The sequence below is a fragment of the Podarcis muralis genome, chromosome 3, assembly GCF_964188315.1.
Source record: "Podarcis muralis chromosome 3, rPodMur119.hap1.1, whole genome shotgun sequence".
NCBI classification, from domain to species: domain Eukaryota; kingdom Metazoa; phylum Chordata; class Lepidosauria; order Squamata; family Lacertidae; genus Podarcis; species Podarcis muralis.
In genome coordinates this window covers 65,754,281-65,771,021 of record NC_135657.1, presented here as the reverse complement: position 1 = coordinate 65,771,021, position 16,741 = coordinate 65,754,281, and the positions used below count along the sequence as shown (strand labels likewise).

General features: G+C 40.1%; 1 protein-coding gene and 1 long non-coding RNA gene across 5 annotated transcripts in view; one reads left to right on the top strand and one right to left on the bottom strand.

Moving 5' to 3' along the window:
• NKAIN2 (sodium/potassium transporting ATPase interacting 2) overlaps positions 1 to 16,741 on the top strand; it is a 432,667-nt gene that overhangs the window by 350,947 nt on the left and 64,979 nt on the right. The gene's annotated exons all lie outside the window — the stretch shown is intronic.
• Positions 1 to 16,741, bottom strand: part of LOC114594113 (uncharacterized) — an 83,511-nt gene that overhangs the window by 2,348 nt on the left and 64,422 nt on the right. Inside the window, exon 3 of the long non-coding RNA XR_003705881.2 lies at positions 15,267 to 15,316. This is a non-coding gene — a long non-coding RNA (uncharacterized LOC114594113). The remainder of the gene's footprint in view (positions 1 to 15,266; positions 15,317 to 16,741) is intronic.

The window sequence follows — 16,741 nt, the reverse complement described above, 5'->3', positions numbered from 1 at the left end:
AAAACGGATATCATTTTGATGGGAATTATTTCCAGTTTACCGTTCAGTTCTACCAGACTAAATGGATGAAGGTGAATGAAAACTGCAAAGGGCCCAGTGGCTGTGTGTAGGGATGGATGGATCTGTCAATTGTTTCTTTCATTGTTCTTGCCTTGATTTTAGTTTGCCACATGGCTGCCTTGGAGACATGGCGTAACACAAAGTGGCTGCCAGATCTAAAAGGGCAGAAAAGGAAACAGGACCACAAAATGGAGCAGATATGCCCCTCATCAACTCCATCCCACCACCAGTGGGGGGGGAGGGCACTTATATCAGCTGCCACCACTGTTGCTCACAGTTGAAAAGCACTTTCCACCTCTGTTCAGTTCATGGTGTGCAGTCCTGCCATCCAATGAAATGTGGGTGTTTATAAAGGTGCGTGTTTAATGTAGGAAACACTGGGCCACTGCAAATAGGAATTGAGCAGGATGAGCGTACATTCTCTCATGCACTCGTGTGAATTTTGGAGAGGATATTTATTGAGACCTTTCACAGGTGCCATAGTAGGTTCTCCTGGGCACACTGACACCCATGGGCACTGTGTTGGAAAACTTGTCCTAATATGTGTATTTTTGTACACATTGTTTGGTTTGAGAACTTCATCACAAAATTCAGAGAATGTGAATTTTGAAGGATGGCTGCATTTCTGTTCGTGTATTGTTTCAGGGAGCATGAACAAGGTAGGGTCACATGAAAATGCAAACCAAACCAAATTCCTGATCCACCCGTAGCTGTGACAGATGGATCTTATGTGTAACTTGTGTACTGAACTCCACTGACTCCCTTTTTGTGCTACAGGTCTCTGTCATACTAGGCATCCAGTGTGTACACACACTTCCTACAGGGGATAAAATAAGCAAAAGATAATTCAGTCAGTAGAGCATGAGACTTTTAATCTCAGGGTTGTGAGTTTGAGCCCCACATTGGGGGAAAGATTCCTGCAATGCAGGAGGTTGGACTCTTGTGGTCCCTTCCAGTTCCATGATTCTACTTGCAAACAACAGTCCTAAGTTGCACTAATTGAACCAAAGAAAAATTATTTATCAGCTGCCCTTCAGGTGCTCCCTCTTCTCTAAATGCAAATGTAAATAAATGAGCTACATCTGCTACTAAGCATAATTCAACAGTACTATAACAGAAAAAATGAGCAAAAGTCCTTCCTTCATATACTGTAAATACATCATCACTAACAACTTAAATACAACCAACTACAATAATTTATATAAAGGCTGGCCATTTCCATATTGATCCTGCTGAGTGCCTTCCTATATAACATGCTATGTATTGACCACAATTTCTCTTTGCTTGCACTGAAACTAACGTAATACACTGCAAGAATTATCACGGTACCATTACTAACTTTCCTTTCTGTTTAAAAAACAAATCCCGTAATCAAGTTAGCTATTCTAGAGCTTTACAGTAAGTGCTTGCCTTTCAGGACAGCATAATTAATTTTAGGGCTGAGATGAGTATTTGGGACCTTGTAGTTTCGGTGTGCAAAGGGGGCCTAATATGTTTCTCCAAAGTCCTGCAAAAATTCAGATTGTTACTGTAAAAGGATCAAGCATCTGCAACCTCAGGGCCATTTTTGCCCTTATTCTGAACTACCTTTGTTTGCCTTTGAATATTACCACCAAGCAAAATCTTATTGTGATGACATTACCATAACTAGAAGGACTGTTTTCAAACAAAAAGCAGCAGCTGATTGGAGCTGCAAAGAGGTCAACCATTGGGATGGTGTTGGTTGAATGCAAGTGTTGCAACAGTGTGGATTGCATAGGTTATGTGCTGAAGATACACTTTTTCACCACCTTTTATACTTCTCCTCCTGAAAAGTGACTCAAACGTACCCACACTATGCATTTAAGGTGCATTTATGGCACATTCAAATTACATGACTTCACCCCACTAATTCTGGGAAGCGTGGCATCTTAAAGGTGCTGGGAATTGTAGCCCTGTGAGGCATTAACCAGCATCATGACCAGGCCCAAAGGCAGACTGCAGTGGAGCCAAGTAATATCTTCAGAAGGACACAGATTCTCAGTTCAGAATCATTGCCTTATGTTCACACATGCAGAGAAATTTCTAGAAGACCTAGTGATTTCTAAGAATCCTAGTTTCAAATCAAGTAGTTTTTAAAATGCAGGTTATGCAGCTCTAAGATCAGCAAGACAGATCAGCCAAATAAAACAGGGCAAGCAGTGCGACACTGAATGTACTTTAACAAACAGCTGTTTACTGATTGTGGCAGATGTTATGGGCATTGTCATCTGGATCAATTCGTTATAGGCTAAATGGTGGAGTGGTCAGTGTTTCCTTGTATTGGTGGGGTCCTATTTAGATCTAGGTCCCTTCCAGCTCTTTGATTCTAGGACTTTGAGCACTGCTGGCACTACTGAGCACTGGCTCAGATCAGAACAAAAAGCTATGGCTGCAGTTTTAAGCAAGAGCACAATTTTCCCCACAAACTAAGGAGCCAATTCGGTTTTGTAGAGCCAGTGGGGAAAGAGGAAGAAATGTGACCTGAAGTCAAATGCAGCTTGCCAGTAAAATGAGAGCTATCCTATTCTTTTTTCTCAGGTCTAAACAAGAAGTTCCAAGGCTCAGATTTATTAGTCCCTAACTTTGGGACCTTTACTCCAATCTCTGGTTGGGATTAGGCACTAAAGTAGAAGTGAAGACAGCCACATATGGCTGGCTGGAAGACAAACTTGCTTCCTTCCCTCTTAGCGTCCCAGCCATGAAGGGCATGCTCTTTAGTTATGAACAGTGCCTAGGTTTGGTTTGGTTTTTGAAACCCTGTTTGACTAGGTATTGCTCCCATTTCATTGCATTGTGTCTTTTGCTCTGAATATTTTGCTGTATGCAAATGAGAAAAGAGTCAGATTTGTCAGAACTTCAGCTCCAGTGCCTGAACCACTTAAAATCAAGTTTATGATGGATGTCAGTATGGTTACTTTCTGTTAACCCTTCTCAGAACAGCCAAAGACCTCTAGCATCCAGATGGTGAGAGTGGGGGCAGGGTGGGTGTGACAATTGTAGATTTCTCTTTCGCTAGAAGAAATTTTCATTATACTTCTGTCAATCAAACACTGCAAGAGGTTTTCAAACAGCAGGTGCTATCTATATATCCTTGGCTCACATCCTGCTGAAATGAGTGGCTTTCATGCCAGCTTTTATAAGGAACATGTACATGTTACATATCTGCAGCTTACAAGTGAACGTTCATCTTGAAGAATTTTCTTACAATGTATTGAAGAGAACCCACCAAGGCTTTCTGTGAATCAACAGACTGGCAATAATTTGTCATGTTAAATGAACCAAGATCTTTTGTAATCAAGTTTGGGCTCACTGGGCATGGTGGAGAAAAAGAACCTTATTTGATTAAGATGGAGCTCTTAGCTAGGTCAATACAATTCTTTTATTATTATTTTTTTAAAAAAGCAGAACTATTGATTCTAACTGATATAGATAGGTGCCATAGAAACACTAGTCCTTAAGTCACGAACAAGTGAAATTAGTAGAAGGGTTTGAGCCACCCCCCACTGATAATGTAATAACACCGTCATGTCTTATTAGCAAAGAAGTGGCCAGCTTTAGGCTGCTGTGACATTGCCTCAGAGCATGGTATATTCCTGAGAGTCTGCTTCACAGTAATATTAAGGAACACCTCATTAGGGGTGGAAGTACTGAAAAAGAAGCTTCTTTTTTACCTAGCCGCATTAATGTATTGTTTATCAGGTCTGATTTACCTAGTCACCACAAGCCCTTCCTTTTTAAAGGGAATTTCATATACAAAACCTGCCCTTGATCTTTTACAAAGAATTTTTATTTTAAATTGGGTTTGATAGAAACTATATGGAATAATTCAACACTTTTGTCAGCTTCGCAATGAATTCCATGCCTTGGGCTCAGGGAGACTAATCCTGGACTGTTATCATTTTATCTTGCAGTTCATCATTACTATAATGCACTTGCCAAATGACTTTCATGATGATGGATTGGCTGTATTAGGAAGGAGGGCATTTATATTGCAAGGGCCCTTGGGAAAGTACAGAATGGTGCCTTGCACCCACCTATAGAAACTCAGTGAGGGCTTCACTTCACTTAGTTGTGCTTCCCATGTACTTCCCATTACCTCCAGCAACCAGAGATGGAACCTGGCATCTTTACACAGTTCAAGAAAAGTATAATAATAATAATAATAATAATAATAATAATAATAATGCAAGCGCACCTGCTTTTTGTGCTTCTTGGAAAATATATGAATAGTGAAATCACACTTACTGAGATGTGCTAGTTCCCCATCCACTCATTACTATGAATGTCTCCAAATGTGGGTGCACAAATCACTAGGATATCAATTTTGCATACTTCCGGTGTAATGTGCAAAGCTCTCCCTTGCTGTGCGTGTTTATGAATGAAAATGCTGCATGTATTATATAGAGGCAGGTTTGGGGGTAGAGTGAATGGTAGAGAGCAAAAATAATTATGGTTCTCATATTACTTTCTCTGAGAGATGCCTTTATTAAGCCCAAGTGCAGATTCTGTGGATAGCAGCTAATGGATTAAAAATTGTGGAAGTTTAAGATGCAATTATAAAACCACTTACTATGGAGCAGTCCCAAAGGCATTCCACAATAAGTAGTTTTGGTAATGGTGAGAGTAAATAATCAGCTCCTGACTATGTGGTTTCAGGACTGCAGTATAAGTGGGAATAAGAATTGCAAAGTTGGAGCCTCTAACATAATGAAATACCTTGTGGAAGTATTAACCACAAAAGATGCACAGTCTTTACTTTCCCTTTTGGCTTCTTACCAAATAATTTGGGCCACTCCTTTGTAGATATGTGTACATAAAAGATAGGGTGTTGGACCTGGGTTCAAATCCTAACTCAGCCATGAAGTTCACTAGATAACTTGGGGCCATTTCACTGTCTCTCAACCCTACCTGCTTCACAGGGCTAGTGTGATAGTAAAAGTAGCATAGGGGCAAGGAAGCTCATACTTTTTTATTCTCTCTTTCCCAATCCAGTTCCTGGGGGGGGGGGCAGAATCCCAGGGGGGTCAATACAGGAGGATTAGGTAGGAAAGCGGCTGAGGGAAAAGGAAATTGCCCCAAATAGTACAGAAATACCTTGCACAGGCAGAACTTGCCTCTTCTTCAGCAGTCTCCCCTTTTCAAGAGAGTCCCCCCAAATGTCCAGAGAGCTTTGTCAGAGGATACATATAGCTAAAGGCAGGAGTGGATGAGAAAGTCTCCTTGCATGATCTTCCTTCCACTTGCACTACTTGGGATGCAAACTTTATGGGGCATAGAGTATGTCGCGCCCTTTGGGCATGATTTTGATTTCTCTCTCTCTGATAAGTAAGAAAAATAATAACTTAGTGGTGCAGTCAGAAGTGGATAGCCTGGGGGGGGCGGTACTGCAACACTAGCTTCCCAGAATCAGGGTTATTATTAAATCTCTATTCCTCCCTTCATCCAAAGATCACATGGCATTTTATAATATGAGAGTTTCTGCAGCTTACTAGGTGAAGAAGTCGGGACACTATGGGCACAACAGCAGAAACAATCCTGCACTGCATCCCATCACCCTTCCTGCTTCCTCAACCCTCTCACAGGAAGTGGCAGTTCCATTGCTGCCAGGAAGCTAGTCTTGCCCCTCTGCTGTAACAGGTTAGCCATTTCTGAATGTAGTGATTAGAGCGCTAGACAAAGACCAGAGAGACCAAGATGAAATACCCACACTGCAACGAAGTCACTGGTGACCTTAGGCAAGTCACTCTTTCAGCCTAATCTACATCCAGGGCCACCTTGAGGCCCTTTGGGGGTGGGAGGCAGGATATAAATATTAATTATTTAATTAATAACAGAGAGAGCTGTACCTTACAGTCACCAGAATATGCTGCTGAAGGGGGGGGGGGAGATCCACGGTGCAATTTGCTCTGGCACCTAGGAGCAATCATCACATGAAACCATGTAACGATAAAACAGTACCATGAGTTGCGGTACACCCATGACTGCAATGGGTGGTGGTGAGAATAAACTCACAGTGTGTTGCTGATCAATGCAGCACCTGAATGTTATGGCAGGATGGCAGTAAATTCATGGGATTGCTGCTGGCTTTGCATGAGGGTCATGTCTCATTTCTACAAAAGGGGTAAGTTTGACTAACATCTATGAGAACCTTCGTCGTTTTTGTTATAGGACCTGTCTTTAAAAGTTTTTTTTTTTTTAATGTTCTGCAGGCTTCAGTGAATTATCATCAGCTAGTTACTAGATTTTCATCTGGTCTGTACTGTAGAATTGGAGTCTGCCTCTTCTCATGTCACTCACTGCGCCTTCTCACGCAGGCATTCCTTCATTCTGCCTCTGCTGCTAGAAAGAGGCAGCGGCAGGCAGCTTGAAGTGAGCAGCTGTCCTCAAACAAAGAAGGTAGAAATGGAGGAAAGGCTGTCGAATCCATAACAATAAGCACATCATGACATAATTACAGTAAATCTCCAGAGTGATCTTTATGCACATAATGCCATATGTTTTCAGAAGAGGAGATGTGCCAGTGTGTGTATTATAGTGGAATGTAAGCATCTTTTAACAATATTCCTGGTAGTGCTGAATTGATTTTTTTTTAATCCAGGAAAGTAGCGTATATGTGATGAGAGAACAAATCAGTTAAGTAAGCTGTAGGTAAAATTTTAATAATGATTTTTTTAAGACTGAAGGGCATAAAAAGACAAGAGGAAATGATTGACAGACATAATAAATATTGTCCAGTACAGATCAACAATTTAACCCTTCTGAGCACTCATAAGTAATCATTTTTCTGGTACTTTTGTAATATCCTTTCATTAGGTTATGCCATTGACAGAAAACTGTCAAGGTTCTTCACATACAAAAACTGGATTGGGAGGAAACAAGCAATTTGTGCCAACTTTGGGGGAGAACCACCCCATATTCTAAGCCATGGAACCTGCTCAAAGCCATTCAGTGAATTCCTAATTGAAGGGGCATATTTGGATCTTCTATACCAGTGTGGGGAAACATTTTTTTTCTTGCCAAAAGCCACATTCCCTTGGAGGTAATTTGTTTGGGGCTGTATGCTACTGGAGGCATTAATTTTAAAAGGGCATTATTGTTTAGCATCTTTGGGGTTTATTCTCTGTTTTTATCATTTCCACTGGATGCTTCAAGGTGGGGGGGGGCTGCATGCCAGCAGGAAGTGGAACCAAAAGTGGGTAGGGACCCCCTCTTTTCGGTCTCTTACTACCACCCCATTCTCTCTCACTCTGTCACTTGCTCTCCCACTTCTTCCTACCTGGCATGATGGGGGCAGGGGAATGTTCTTCCCAGAGGTCCGACTCATCACATCCAGAGGGCTTTTACTTTTTCCTTCATCTATTTCAGATTTCCCATTTCCCCTCTTTACTTCCCTCCTCCACTCTCCAAGCTTCCCATCTTCCTGCGTGAAATTAGGTCAAGGGCTACATGTTGCCCTCAGTTCACTGGTTAGTCACCCGTGCTTTATACATTGTATGACCCAGGTTACAAATGCCAATTCAATGTCCTTCTAACAATACATATAATAGATGTTTCACTGTTCGTTTTTTTCAATGTCTTTGTTTGACTTTGAGTCGGTTAACAGCATTAAATGCTCCTACATACAAAGCACTTGTCAATATATGCAATAGCTTGTGGTCCGTCAAAGATTAATAAACTGCACTCTCCATGCCTGCTTCAGGAAAGAACATAGTCTTCTGAAGATTCAAACAGGATGGTATTTTGTTTTTTGTTTTTAAATATGGGTGGAACAGCTTAAAAGCCAATTGATATTTTCAGTATTAGCTGGTTAGACTACCCTGTTTTTCAGAAGATAAACAGCCTAATGTCCATTAGAAAGAAGCTGGCAGTGGACCTAAGTGGTAACAAATCACAGATCAGCCAGCTAAAGTTCAGTGACTCCAAAGGTTTACAAACTTCAGTTTTCAGGAATCAATGTTCTTTTTAGTTGGAGTGTTTATATTTGATATAGAGCTGCCCTAAATCAAGAGGCAACATCATTCCATCTCTTTTCCCTTATTCCAGAATTTTTAGAATCATGCTAGTCTGAAATGCATACATACAGTATTTGTTATACTGAACCATCACAATGTGAATGTTTTTCTCTTATTTAAAACCAAGATGCCAGACTTGCTGTTGGGTAGTATAAATCCTAAATGCTACAAGAGCCTATGATCCTACAAGCTTAGTGCATCTTAGATTTCCCACTCCCATTCTTCTTTGCCAATCTTTTCGCTTTCTTAAAATTCATGTTTCAGATTTCCTTGAATAATCATTTCCTGAAAAGCTGGGCATAGCTGTCTTTCCCAGTTGTCTGTGATAGCACATTAATTATTCTCACAAGAAAAAGTGTTTTGGCTTAACACAATTATTCCTATGTTTTCATCATGACAAAATGAAATAAATCCTGAGACTGAATCTGACATGACATTTTAAAGGCACAGAGTTTGCTCCATTATCTGTAAAACAGTGAATGCAGGTGTCATCCAGTGTCTATAAATGTAACCCGAAAAGCAGCACTTTAGTCTATTCAAGCCATATACTGCAGTTCTAGAAGGAAGTTACCAGGATTAGTGAAACTATACCCATCAAAATCACGGAAGTACAAAGTTGCAACTTAAGTTCTGTTTTTTCCTGGGCACTTTGCTAATCAAAAGGTCCACCACCAGGTTCAGAATGCTTGAGAACAAAAGTCCACATTTGATCTCAATGTCCTTTGTGGTTGCATAATAAGAACAGGTGTAGGAGTGGATTAAGATGAGTTTTCCTTTGGGGGCAGGTTAGAAGCAATTTCAACTTTTAGCTGTATCTTATGATGATTTAAGAGAACTTTTGAAGTCAGGTTATAAAGTCGGAGAAATCACCCTTTCAAAAGTTTTGTAATTCCTACTTGGGCTAAGAAGCAGCTCTATCAAAGGTTTGAACCATGCTTATTGAAACCAAAGGCATTGCTGGCATGCATTGAACTACTACCATGTGACAAGCTGTGTTTAACCAAAAGGACACAATACGGAGCAACTTTTTCATCTTAATGAGGAAGCTAATGTATCCAGCATGACATGACAGTAGAAGATGGACGAGAGAAATCAGTCTTCTAGAGTGAGCAACAACAAATAGCAGGGCAGAAAGGGGAATACCAGGATGAATGATGTTGCACTAAGTAAATGCAGTTACACATGCACTGGATTAATTACCAAGTTCTGCAAACATAAGCAGGAAAATACTCTTATTTAGGAATCACTACCAGGGATCAAAAGATGTGCTGCGGCAAATCACGCAAAACCAACATTATGAATCCCTGGAAAGTCCAATGCTGCAAATTCATCACAAGTGGAATAACTGTATGCAAATTGCACCAATTAAGCAAGCAGTAGTACTTTGATCTATTTGATCTAATAAATCAGTAAGAGTTAATCTATTAGACATTAGCAGATGATGCTAGCAATTTATTTGAGATGCATTATTCTCGAGTATCTGTCACAATAGAAAAAATATTACAATAGTAATATTATGAGATACAGGCACACAGAAAAAATAAATTGGAATTAGAAAGCATGGAGTGGTTTTACATCCCAGGCCTATGACTGTTTACTTACAGGTAAGTTTTACTTTGCTAGTGGAGTTCACTCCTGGAGTAAGTGTACATAGGACTGCAGCCCTGAAGAAAGCTGGCAATTCCAGATCCTTTCTGCTCTAAGTGTCTTCAGTGGATATGGCCCTCATTAAATCACACTCCACACAAAAAAAGGGTTTTCCAGTACTGAGCTGTCAGGTTCTTCTAAGTACACCTCACACTGAGTACAGGAAAAGGGAAGTGGGGAAGGTACAGGCCAAAGCCAATGAGCAGCAGTTCTGTGCATTCGAAAGCTCCTCATTGATAAGGCAGCAGTCCTGGAGATACTGCTGGGACAAAGAAGAGGGTAGAGGAAGAAACCAATCAAGCACTGGCTGGAGGAGCATTATTCGTGGACCCCTTTGGGATGACTCCACAGCCCCCCACAGATCCACAGGCCACACAGGTTGGGAGCCACTGGTTTAAGAAGCATTATACTTACTTACTTACTTACTTACTTACTTACTTACTTACTTATTTGGAGCATTTATGTCGTGCTCTTTAGCCAAAAGGCTCCCAGAGTGGCTTATGTATAATCAAAAACAAGACATTCCCTGCCTACAGGCTCACAATCTTATAATCTATGACACACAAGGGAAAGAGGACAAGGAGGGAAGAGGAAAGTCAAAATCAAAACTCATTACCTCCATGTGTGTGAGAGATGTATAGACCAGCAGGTAGAGGTGATGCTTAACCATTTATCTCCTGGTGTGTGTTTTTTCTGAGCAAAATCCATTCCCAAAGTTCTTTTCCATTCTGCCCCCTGCAAAGTGTCTGGTTTGGTCTGAAGGTATTTACAGTCCAATTTCACATAACATCATTATGGAGACTCCAGCCTTTGTATTTGTGAAGAATGATTTGTCTGTTTGTTTATTGTTCTAAGTCGCTTTGAATTACTTTGGTTAAAAAAAAAAGGTAACTAGTAAAGTTTAATAAATAAAATAAATAAATTGTCCCTGCTTTCATTATCAGGCAGTTTTATCAGTTTCCATCAGTTACTACTATTCAATATGGCAAGTACATGTAGGCACAATTTAAATATTTTATTTACAATCTGTATAATTTTTACCACATAACAGTAAATGACATATCTCACTTTGGCAAATCAAAACTTGAAATGTAAAGTAAGGTGAAATTAATGTGTGCGTGTGTGTGTGTTTAAAAAATGCAAATTGCTATATTAGCAATGGTAAAATCACTTTTTCAGGCAGGGAAATATGCTGCTTGTATATTGATGTGTTGTGCTATTCACTGTGAACTAATGCTTTCCCCAGAAGTTAATTAACAAACTGCAGGCTTGCATTGTTGCATTACCTTTATTTAAAATGTGATGCATAATGCAAAATTGGCTCCTGGAAGCAAACCTAGATATCATTCAGCAAGTTCCCTACACAATGCAGAACTAGAGATGTGCTACAAGGCAATATATGACCTTAATTTATTTTGTTTACTGACAAATAAATGCCTCTAAAGCTGTAGAGATAAGCAAGCTGAGATGCTGTGGTATCTTGCTATTTGGAATGTTTGTTCAGTAAGGAATTTTTCATCTCCTGTCGCAGAATAATGCACCTGTGACCATAGCAGCTGATTGGAACTGGAGTGGATGCACAGAGGCAGATGGATTAAAACTGTCATAATTGTGGGGTTTCCTCCCCCCCCCCCTTTCCTGGATTATAATTTTAACAGGCTCCAGGTGATTTCTATTTCTATGTAGCATCACTCATCTCAAATAAGTCCCAGCAGGCTTGGAAAGAGAAGATAGATGCATTTGGATCCCCCCCCCATATGAACCCATTTGCATTGTGAGCACTTAAGAGAGTTGTGCTGTGAAAAAAGCAATTAGCTGCTTTAGTCTAGGGTGCCATTTAGAATATCCAGGTCTGTCCGCTTCATCATAAAATTGACCTTTTAAATTTTTTATGTCTAAGATTCTCCATATATATATATATATATATATATATATATGATAGAGCCTAGAGGGCAGGAAAAAGAACTGGTTGCACATATAGAATTTATTAAAAGAAGTACTGGTGCAGCTTTCTCCCTATTACTATGAATACCAAGCATATGGTATTGCAGCTTTAATGTTAAATAACTGATGTAATTAAGTAACATAATGGCACCCATTATAGATAGATGATAGATGATAGATGATAGATGATAGATGATAGATGATAGATAGGTAGGTAGATAGATGATAGATGATAGATAGATAGATAGATAGATAGATAGATAGATAGATAGATGATAGATAGATAGATAGATAGATAGATAGATAGATAGATAGATAGATGATAGATAGATAGATAGATAGATAGATGATAGATATAGATAGATAACATAGTCAAGCTATGCTCAAGGGAGTTAACAGTAATTTTTTTTACATGTGGCTCAGAAACTTTGTGTCATCCTCATTATACCACCATCACCATCATACACACACATACACACACATTTGTTTTGTGATCATTGAAAGATGTCCTGTAAGAACTGCTCTATATTGCCACAGCCATTTGGCTGGTGCTGAGAAATCCTTCCATGTGGCATGAACAGCATGTGCAGGGGCGGGGCGTACTGTGTTGTATGTAAATGTCTTTGCCAAATGGATGTACCCACTGCTGTTGTCATGGCAACCCAGTAGGACCAATCCACACAACAAGCATCTTATGTTTGGCAGGACCTATTTAAGAGGATTGCTATGTGGATTGTCCCTGATGTGCTTTCACACCACTGGACATTCAGTTGTTTATGCTCGCAATCCCAGGTGGCTTTTTTCAAATGTCTTAAAATAGTTTCCCTCACATTTCATATATCAAACATTTATGAGGGCTGAGCTTCAATTTGAGGGTGGTTTCACACAGGGCATTTTTAAGGTGGCACTGGTAATGTATGCATTCAACAAATGCAGTTTTTCAACCACAGTGGGTTACAACATGTCAGAAAACCCAGGATTGGCTTGGGCTTGTTGCTACATAACATTCAGTTGATCCAGAAGAAACACCTATTTTCTGCCATGTGGAATGTGAAGTATCCCTTAATCAGAGGGTGTCTAGTGTGGAAGTGGATTGGCTGGTAGAAGAGCTACAGAGTCATCAACCTGGAGCAGGCACCTTCTTGCAGAATGCATATGTTTAAGTTAGCTGTTTTTGTAGCACATTTGTGTACATGTTGCTTTAAGAAGTATGGCAAGATTATATTTCTGCACATGCTCAATAGGAAGCTGAAGTGTAGAGCAGCTACCTTTTTTCTTTTTCTTTTTAGAATTATACCCTGCTTTTCACCATCTGGGTCTCCTTGGGCCACAGGGAGAAACAAATATGATTTCATTTGCCATGCAGTTAGGAGCTGGTGTTTAGATAAGGAACAGTTGGTCACCTCCTTACTGTAAAGCCCACAGGAGCAGGCCCTTTTCCTTTACAGAGCTTGTTTTAAGAAGCCTGCTTTGGAGCAGCAGAGAGTGAAGAATAAGGTTTCCTCTTTGTGAACAGCTGGACTAAGCTGCAAAAGTAAACTTATGGAACTGTTAGAGAACCTAATAAAAGAGAGTACGTGGCATTATTCTGGAAGAGAGAACTTTAAGTCATCTAATGCATGTTTTATTGTGGCATTTATGTAGAATCCAGACATGCATATATGATCAAGACAGTATATTGCTTTATTTATGAATGTTGCATCCAGTGCTTTTTTTCTTAAAAAAATGTTTAGGGGTACTCTCATTTTGAAATACTGCTCCTTAATGAGGCCAAACTTACATTCACAAAATGTTTAGGGGTATGCGTACCCCTGTGTCCCTCTAGGAAAAAAGCACTGGTTACATCATGTTTGGCTTTGCATCAGTCCTTCGTTGTAAGTCCCTCCAGAGACCCAGAATTGGTTGAAATTAAATAACAGCAGAACAGAATTTGGGAAAGAGTCACACTTTCACCATGTTTGCTATGACTAGGGGTATCAGATGCAAATAAAGGAAGTGAAAGCTTTATGTAGAAGAGAATTTCAGGAGAAGCATTTTTTCACTTCCTCTGTAAGACAGACTGCACCTGCCTGAGTTCTGTCTTTTATAGATTAATTAAAGGTAGTAGAGCTCTATGTCCCTTTTGTATATGGCCAGCCTATCTGCAGCCATTTTAATTTTACCAGCTCAATTGCTTTAGCTGCAAACTTCAAGACAAGATTTAGGTTGGTGTGATGGTATCAGGTAGCAGTAATATTTGACTATTCTCTCTCTCAAATGAAGGTGATATTTCTTTTCACTTCTCTGAGCTAGTGGTGAACAGATGGGAAGGAGGGGACCATAATAAAGAATCATACTTTATTATGTGGTGGATGTGTGTGTTCCATTTAGAATATTGTTGCAAGTGAAAACATTAAAAACTGTTTAGCAGAGCACCTTAATATATGAGAAGGAAAATGGTGGCATAAATATCTCCATGACATAAAAATGACCACGTGAAATATTTTTTTTATCTAGGCCACCAGTTCAAATCTAGCATGATTAAAATCAATATAACTGTGTGCAACAGTTATATTCTACTCTGGTGATTAATTGCTGAAAATCCAAACAATAGTTTATGCAGTTACATTAAAAGCAAAAGAGGAGTCACGTGTAAGCCAGCAGTCAATAAATGTGAACAAGATGAAAGGCTTGTTCTCACTAGTTATACCCTAGGCATGGAGCAGAGCCAGGAGGACAGTGAGAATTGGAAGTGTGAACATCAGTCTGTCGTGGAGTGTAGGAATAAAAAATAGACCAGGATCTTCCTTTGAGGAAACATAAGCCATAAACCAAAAGCACTTTCAAAAAGCCAAGGTACACTGTAAGTGCTCCCACTGGAGTTTCAAAGGTATGGCTAGGAAGAATCAAACAGAGGGATGTAAGATGCTTATAAAACTCAGTTTCCAAGCAGAAGAAGTGCCAGAGAAAGAGCTTGATCTGGATCATATTCTGGACACAAAAGAAGATCAGGACCTCTGACAGAAAACCAGGACCCATGAAATACTTCTGGAAGCAAGAGGCCAGGAGCTCTGAGAGCAAAAGAGAGAAAACAACAGCACTGTTGCTCAGTTTGGGAAGCCTGTATGTTTTTCAAGCCTAAATGAAGAGGAGAGTCCCTCAAAGACTCAGCTGTATCACACAAATATTAAAGGCATTATAGGATATTGGCAGGATAAGAATGGAGTAAAGTGTCACTAAAATGTCCACATGTAAGGTGTTAGCCATGAAATGCTGCAGTTTGCTAGCAGAACTGAGAAACAATACTCTTTATCCTCTAGTTCAGTAGTGGAGAAACTGGTGCACAGGCCTGATCTCTCCCCTCCCTCAGTATGTTTATTTCCCCAAGCAGCAGAAACAAAAATTATATTATATGGACTGCCTTGGTAGACATTTTGCTTGGACAGAGCTGCATGGAGGTCTAAGCTTTACCTAACTAGACCAGGAATAGTGCTCTGGACTCATCCCATGTATTATAAGCAGATGTATTATAAGCTGAATTTTAAATAACTCCATAAAGACGTTATTAATTTCCCCGCCCAGTGCCTTTAATGAAGTACTTACCTCAAGTGCTCTTCCACCTTCCTGGGAAATGTCTAAAATGATTGTGATACCTAAACCAAATGGAGGGAAAATCATATATTTAGAAAGTTGTATTTAACTTGCTAAGATACCTAAATATTCACAGCTTCTTTAGCAAGGTACTTGAATACATTAATTAATCATGCCACAGTGAAAGATCAATGTAGTTTTGACCTTACAAGACAATTAATGGACAATGTCAGAAATACTTTAAATGTACTACATCAGGCAGAGCAAACAAAAAAACTGACCTATTTGCAGTCTTGTTCAGTGATGTAGACAACAGACATGATAGCAAACAGCTTGGGCAGCATTTTGGAAGTAACCTTCAAAATTTCTTACAGTTTGGGTCTATATTCTTGAGGACATGAACTTGGTACACAGCTAGTTAAAAGCCACACTAGAGAAAACTGTTGCAAAGCTCATTTGGCTGGGGTCGGCAGGTAGACAATAGTTCTACTCTGTCCAGCTTAAAGGCACACACACACTCTCCTCGGGTGGAGAGCACAAAGAAACCTGCAGCTTCCATTCACAAACTTAAGCTAAACAGGTTGGTTGATGCTGCATCACTGAGGTTTTCCAAGTGTTCCAAGTGTTGAAGTGTTTCTCCTGGTGTCTTCAAGTCTTCCCTCATAGAAGCTTCTGGCCCTTGGAGTTTCAACCTGGACAACCCCTCTGCAGTGCAACATGGGAGAAAGAGTGCTCAGGCAGAAACCTTTTTGTTCTGGAAGCCTCCTAAAGTTTAAATTTTGGGCAACAGCTCAGGGATAGATTGGCTACTTCCATCCATGCTGGTCAGGGCAGGCCCTGGCTCCCTCTCACCAGGGCTTTGTAGTGACTTTAGCGTTCAGCAGGCGATAGCTTAGCTACAGTGTATATATGTCCCCTGTGTTTTCCCAGTACGTTTATAACAATAGGTTGGATCCAGACTTAGTCATGTTTGGGGCAGATGCATTGAAATGAATGGGGCATAAGTTAGGAATGACCAACTGTTTTCATTGAGTCCCACTGATTTCACTGAGTAACTAAACCTGTATCCAACACATTAAGAGTCCTTAAGAGGCATGTACGATTTGTGACCCAACAAACCCAAAAGCAGGCAGCAGAAGCATGAGTTTTATTGAACTCCTGGTGGACCACCACGTGGCTGGTAGCTTGCATCTTATGAAGTGTGCCAAAAGCTTTCTAGGCCTGCCTCTGTGTCAAACCTTTGGGACAAAGGTTTCTTCTTTCCTGTGCTATGATGCAATAGTTTCAGACTCCGGAGTCAGCCTAGCTCTCTTCTGTGAGTCAGGAAATGCTGTCCATGCGTAATGAAGGTTTCCTATTGTGAAGGTAGACTAGCATGGGAGGAAACATATTCTGAACATGTGCCCATCAAAACTATGCAGAACTTGGGTTTGTGCATCTAGTCTCCTTGGACTTTCTTTTTTCCAGATGGACAGCCTTTAATCCCT